Here is a 7,409-nt window from a genome sequence, read left to right as displayed (position 1 = left end):
CAAGAAACAGACTTTTAATCTAAGAATCAAAAGATCAATAGGGAAAAAAAAGATGAATAGGTGATACCTACACATAGGAGAAAGGGTGGTGAGGAACATTCTGAATAGAGAGAAAGGTATTTGCAAAGATCTTGTGATGCATGGAATGTTTAAGAAACGTAAAGAAAGTCTTTCAGTTATGTCACTAAAAGCTAAGGAGTAAAAGGGAGTACCCTGTGAGATGAAACAGTTTCCAGCAGTGGAAAGGAATTAAAGAATTGGAAGCTCATGGGAATAATATGATCAGATCCTTCTTCAAAAGGAAAAAATAAAAATCTCTCCTCCCAAAGTATGAAGAATGAATTGGGTTCATGGTAGAGTACATAAGGAAAGACTGGTTAGGGGTACTAGTTAGTCTAAGTGAGAGATGATTGTCTTTTGAACTAGTATAATGACTCTGTAAGTAGAGAGAACAGACTGGATTGAGAAATATTTTGCTGATAAAATCAATAACTGATGATGGATCGGTATGGAAAATATGAGGAAGGTGGATCATGCAACTGCATAATTGACAGTATCATTGCTTGGAACAGAAAACACAAGGACAGAAGCAAGTTTAGAAGAGTAGATCATGGGATGCTCTCGAGTGGCTCAGAGGTTGAGTGCCTGCCTTTGGCTGAGGGTGTGATCCCGGATTCCTGGGTTCGAGTCCCACATCAGGCTTCCTGCATGGAGCCTGCTTCTCCCTTTGCCTGTGTCTCTGCCTCTCTCTCTCTCTCTGTCTCTCATGAATAAGTAAATAAAATTTTAAAAAAGAAAAAAGAGTAGATCATGTCACAAGAGTCTGAAGTAGCTCTGAGGTAGTGAAGTGGGGATATCAGGTAGATATGTGAACACATAGCTATTCTGAGCTAGAGATGAATACTTAGAGATGTCACTGTATAGATGGTGTTTGAAACCTAATTTAAGAGTATAAAGTAGAAAAGAAAAAGAGTATAAAATAGAAAACTAGAGTTAACTTATCCAAGATTGATCCCTGCAGGCTGACTTCCCAGAGGGGAGGCAATCTTCCTGAAAAGCTTGATGGAAACTGGATAAATCTGAGCGGTAAAGGTGGTGTATTCCAACAGAATATCGAGGTATTGGATCAGGGTGTGCAGGAGTGAAGAGTAAGAGAGAGGTAGCTGGAGTGGGATGTGGGGTTAAGAGAAGGTTTTTCTGTTTTGTATTTTCAAGTAATAAAATAATTGAAGATTTTTTTTATGTTTTTTTAAAGATTTTATTTATTTATTTATTCATGAGAGACACAGAAAGAGAGGCAGAGACACAGGCAGAGGGAGAAGCAGGCTCCATGCAGGGAGCCCAACTTGGGACTCGATCCCGGGTCTCCAGGACCACACCGTGGGCCAAAGACGGGCACTAAACCACTGAGCCACCCCGGTGTCCCTGAAGATGCTTTAAATGCTCTGCTTGAAACTAATAGAATAATCCAGAAAATAAAGGAAAGTCTTAGTCCATTCAGGCTGCTATAACAAAAATCTCAGAGAGTGGGTGATTTAAACAACAAACATTTGTTTCTCAGTTCAGGAGACAGGAAGGTCAAATCAGGGTGCCAGCATGGTGGGATTCTGATGATGCCTTCTTCCAGGTTGCAAACTGCTGTTTCCTTGTACCCTCACACAGCAGAAAGAGCGAGAGAGCTCTGTGAAGCTTCTTTCTTAAGGGCACTAATCCCATTTACAAAGCTTCATCCTCATGACTTAATCACCTCCCAAAGACCCCACTTCCTAGTGCCATCACTTTAGGGGTTAGGATTTCAATATATGATTTTTGGAGGAACACAAACATTTGGTCAATAATGAGGAATAATCAATAATGTAAGATCTAAAGCATGGGAAGCTTCGTCAATAAATGAGACCTGCTTCAATGTTCAACAATAAGAAAATTGTCCAACAAATTGCAGAATGTCTACATAATGCAATGTGTTGCAGCCATTACAAATGGTGTGTATGAGAAAAGGATAGCATTGATCCCAGGAAGGGCAAGGTGGGAGGGGGCTCTGGGGATAGAAAATTAAGTGACAAAGGCCAGCAATGGCAATGAGACTTATCACTTTATCCCTCTACAACTCTTTCTAATTTTCACCTCTATGAATTCATTTCTTATTCAACACTGTGAAAATAAACATAGTAAATGATGTGAAACAAGAAACAATGATAAATATGTAAAGCATTAATATATAAAGTATTTGCGGTTTCCCCCAAAATATTCAACCTCCCTATACTTTTATGAGAATCCTTATTTAATTTTTTTCCAAGGATAGAGGATTTTAAAATTATTATTAAGGATTTTTTTTTTTACTTAAAGTAAGGAAAATAGCAAAATAAAATCCTATATATTCATCATCCAATCAACCTTGTTTTGTCAATATTCCCATTGACACTCCACCCTCATGCTGGATTACTTTTTTTTCCCCCTTCTATGTGATTTTTATTAGGGGATGGAGGTGAACATGGGGGCATTATTAAGTTCTCAGCACAGGAGCCAGAGTATAGGAAATTTTGGAGGGATCCCTGGGTGGCGTAGCGGTTTGGCGCCTGCCTTTGGCCCAGGGCGCGATCCTGGAGACCCGGGATCAAATCCCACATCGGGCTCCTGGTGCATGGAGCCTGCTTCTCCCTCTGCCTGTGTCTCTGCCTCTCTCTCTCTCTCTCTCTCTCTCTCTGTGACTATCATAAATAAAATAAAAAAAAAATTAAAAAAAAAAAAAAAAGGAAATTTTGGAGCCTCCTCCTGGGGCACAGCCACAGAGGAGGGGGCAGCTCTTCTGGTACTCGAGAAGGTAGTTAGTTTTAAGCCATTCTTTCACTTTATTGTAAGTCTCCATAAACCAGTTCCTGATCTTCGCAGGAATGTCACTCAGCTTGATGCTCTCAATGGCCTCCCATGCCTTGTCCTCCAGGTGTTACCAAACTCCTTCAGCTAATCTGGGATGCACTCCAAAGTTCTGATTATTTGTGAGGCCACCTGGGCCAAGGCTGGGCCTTCCAAAACCATCCACAGAACCACCGCCACAACCGGGAGCGACAGGATGAGCCTCATGGTTAGGTCCAAGGGAGAGTCTGGTTCAGTCTCAGGACAGCACGGGGTTACACTGGATTACTTTAATGTAAATTGCAGACATTGTAGCATTTTATCTGTAAACATTTCTCATGTATCTTCAAAAGATAAAGGACTCCCCAAAATAATTATACTACTATAATTATGTATAAAATGTTTGCAAATTGATATTGTCAAATATCCAGATGATGTTCACATTTTCTCAACTGTCTTAGTCATATCTTTTTTAAAAAGACTTTATTTGCAAGAGAGTGAGAGGACAAGCGGGGGTGGGGGGAGATAAACAGACTCCCCCGCTGAGTATGAGGGGACATGGTCTCAATCCCAGGACCCCGAGATCACAACCAGAACTAAAGTCAGATGGTCAACCAACCGAGCCACCCAGGTATCTTTTACATTAGTTTCAGGTACACAACATAGTGATTTGACAAATCTATACGTTACCTGATGCTTGCCACGGTATGTATAGTTACCATCTGTCGCCATATAACCTTATTATAATATTATTGACTATATTCTTTATGCTATACTTTTTATCCTTGTGACTTATTTTACAACCAAAAGTTTGTAACCCTTAATCCCTTTTTCCTATTTTACCCATCTCTTCCTCTGCCCTCCCCTCTGGCAACCACCAGTTAGTTCTTTGTTTTTATGAGTCTGTTCTAAATTTAGGTTTGTTCATTTGTTTTGTTTTCATGGATTCCACATATAAATGAAGTCATATGGCATTTTCTTTATCTTATTTCACTTAGCATAAAACTCTCTAGGTAATCTATGTTGTCATAAATGACAAGATTTTGTTCATTTTTATGGCTGAGTAATATTCCATTGTGTGTATGCATAAATAAATATGTATATCTTAGACATTTTTGACAATTTTCTAAGATTTTTTTTTTGAGAGAGAGAGCATGAGTGGGAGGGGCAGAGGGAGATTAGAATAATTTGATACTCATTTGGAGAAAAAAGAAAAGAATCCCAATCTCTATGTCACATCACACAAATTAATCTGGGAAAGATCATAAATCTGGACATAAGAGCTAAAACTATAAGGGTTTAAGAAGAAAATACAGGAGACTACTTTCGTGGTCTAGGAGAAGGCAAAGATTTCTTATACAGGTCACTGAGAGCAAAAAAATATAAAAGCAGACATTTGATGTTAATTTTCAATGTTAAAAACTCATGCTCATCAAAAGATACCATTATGAAAATGAATAGGCAAATTATCCATGGGAGGGGCGCCTGGGTGATTGGTCAGTTAAGTCTCTGTCTTTTGATCTCAGCTCAGATCTTGATCTCAGGGTGGTGAGTTTGAGCATCGTGCTGGTGCTCAAATTATCCATGGGAAAGAATAATCATAAAGCACATATATTATAAAGAATTTCAAAAAAAAAAGAATTTCTTGGGCAGCCTGGGTGGCTCCACGGTTTAGCACTGCCTTCAGCCCAGGGCCTGATCCTGGAGACCTGGGATCGAGTCCCATGTCGGGCTCCCTGCATGGAGCCTGCTCCTTCTCCCTCTGTCTGTGTCTCTGCCTCTATCTGTGTGTCTCTCATGAATAAATAAATAAAATCTCAAAAAAAAAAATACAATCCAGTAGGGATACCTGGCTGGCTCTGTCACTAGAGCATGAGACTCTAGATCTCAGAGTTTTTTTTTTTTTAATTTTTATTTATTTATGATAGTCACAGAGAGAGAGAGATAGGCAGAGACACAGGCAGAGGGAGAAGCAGGCTCCATGCACCGGGATCCCGACGTGGGACTCGATCCCGGGTCTCCAGGATCGCGCCCTGGGCCAAAGGCAGGTGCCAAACCGCTGCGCCACCCAGGGATCCCTAGATCTCAGAGTTTGAGTTCAAGCTCCATTTCGGGCATAGAGCTTGCTTAAAAGAATGTTTTTTTAAAGCAATAAATAAAAGATGACCTAATAAATTGGAGATATTTGTGCTATAGTACTCTCAGAAAATGTATCACCCCTGAGACAGAAAGACATTCTAGTACCTTTTTTAAAAAAGATTTTATTTATTTATTCATGAGAGACACAGAGAGAGGCAGAGACACAGGCAGAGGGAGAAGTAGGCTCCCTGCGGGGGCCTGATGTAAGACTTGATCCTAGGACCCCGGGATTACACCCTGAGCTGAAGGCAGATGCTCAACCACTGAGCCACCAGGTGTCCCGACATTCTAATATCTTTTATGACACACAAAGATAGTATTTATTCTAGTAAAGCATGAGTCTTCTTCTCTAAGACTAAAATGAAATAATATAGGAATAGGGTGGAAGATGTTCTCCTTTCCAGACAACATTCATGCTTAACATATGGGAGAGAATTAGTCCTGGAAAAACCTAACTGTAGTAAAATAATTTTTTTGAGTCCTGAGATAACATACTACAAATATTGAGGACATATACATTAAAAAAAATCCATACCTAACTCTATGAATTCAAAGTACTATAGATACCAATTCTCTTCCCCATATCAACCATAGTAAGTACATGCCAAAGGCAGCCAATGCTTGCAGATACAAATTGCAAAGTAAAAATTGCAATCTACTTTCTCGGGAGTAGATTATTGCAAGCCTACATGAAATTTAGGATTAAAATTAAATTAAATGTATTCATTTTGGGAGAGATGTAAATCATGGGATTTCCATAAATCTCATAAATAGTGATTGTGTAAAGTAGAAGCTTTTGGCTAAAATAATTTTGATGTTTATTTATTTTTTTTTAATTTTGATGTTTAAAATCTTAATTACTGTTGCAAAAATTTCATGGTTTACGCTAGTATTAAAAGTAGTCCTAGGGGGCGCCTGGGTGGCACAATGGTTGAGCAGCTGCCTTTAGCTCAGGTTGTGATCCCAGGATCCCAGGTTCGAGTTCCACATCAGGCTCCCCACGGGGAGCCTGCCTGTCTCTGTGTGTCTCTCATGAATAAATAAATAAAATCTTAGGGCAGCCCTGGAGACCCAGGATCGAGTATCACGTTGGGCTCCCTGCCTGGAGCCTGCTTCTCCTTCTGCCTGTGTCTCTGCCTCTCTCTCTCTCTCTCTCTCTCTCTCATAAGTAAATAAAATCTTTAAATAAATAAATAAAATCTTTTTTTTTTTAAAAAGGTCTTACAAAGTGAGGCATTAGAATATAGAGATAGGCAACCTCCAAAGTGAGACTCATTCTGAGAATTTTAAATTTTTAAAATTTATATTTTTTTAAGATCTTATTTATTTGAGAGAGAGCGATCGAGAGAGCAAGCATGAGCAGGGACAGGGGAGGGAGAGAGAGAGGCAGACTCCCCACTGAGCAGGGAGCCCGATGCAGAGCTCCATCTTGGGACTCCCAGATCATGACCTAAGCAGAAGGCAGACGCTTAAACGACTGAGACACCCAACCACCCCAAAATTTTAAATTTCTAAAGCACTAGCAGAAGTCTCTGAATTTCATTATAAATGAAATAAAATCAGTAATTAGTCCTATGGAAGAATTTTGTGAATTTTGTAGTAGGTTTAGTGCCCTTAGTGATCACTTGATCGTGAAAGATAATGTTTCCTAACAAAAAATAATAGTGTCAAGAAAATTAGTATTATTGAACTTGTGCATATTTGAAATTATACATATTCTTTTTTCCTATTTCAGTAAAATTCTGCCTTTTCTAAACATTCAGTTTGAGTTAGATAAATGATGTTAATGAGTCCATGTCGTCATCAATAGCTTAGTCCCAAATTCGATGCAAATATTTATATGCAAAGTGAAGGTGGACATACAATAAAGAATAGCCATTTTTATTTTACTCTCAGGGAGAATAAATTCTAGAAAGTTGTGACATGTGCAAATATAATAGTAATAAATGGCAAACTGTGGAGTTTCCTTCAAGTTGTGATAAAAACCCTGGAGATATGTGGGGGGAGAATGATCACTGCATAGCAGGGAGGGAGTGGAATCAAGGAAATTTTCATGCCCAAAAGGAGGTCACATTAACACATGGGGAATAGAAACAAGCAGGACAATCTGATTAACAACAAATAATAACAGCTGATAATTGTTGAGCATTAATAGCTGATTTAGCTGAGGCTTATGGGCAATTGGAGCATTAAGGCTAACATGTGTTAGCCAGATTTTACTTAGCCTTGATGCTGTGGAGGAGCTTGAGGCCAGCTCTGCAAGCAGTGAGGAACGACATAATTAGATGGTAGTAGATGATGATGGCAACAAGTGAGTAAGTTAATAGGCCCTACAATTATACAGGTGAGTGCAAACAAAACACTGTATTAAGGTTGGAGTGAAGAAAAATGATGGATGTGGATACTACGGATTAACA

General features: G+C 39.2%; 1 pseudogene; it reads right to left on the bottom strand.

Annotated features, from left to right (window-relative positions):
* Nucleotides 1-531: 531 nt before the first annotated feature.
* LOC144316677 (apolipoprotein C-I pseudogene) lies at nt 532-3,135 on the bottom strand (annotated as a pseudogene).
* Nucleotides 3,136-7,409: the final 4,274 nt, after the last annotated feature.

Source organism: Canis aureus, chromosome 7 (genome assembly GCF_053574225.1).
Source record: "Canis aureus isolate CA01 chromosome 7, VMU_Caureus_v.1.0, whole genome shotgun sequence".
Taxonomy (NCBI): Eukaryota; Metazoa; Chordata; class Mammalia; order Carnivora; family Canidae; genus Canis; species Canis aureus.
The sequence above is the reverse complement of the archived record's forward strand: the minus strand, read 5'-3'. Positions and strand labels throughout refer to the sequence as shown.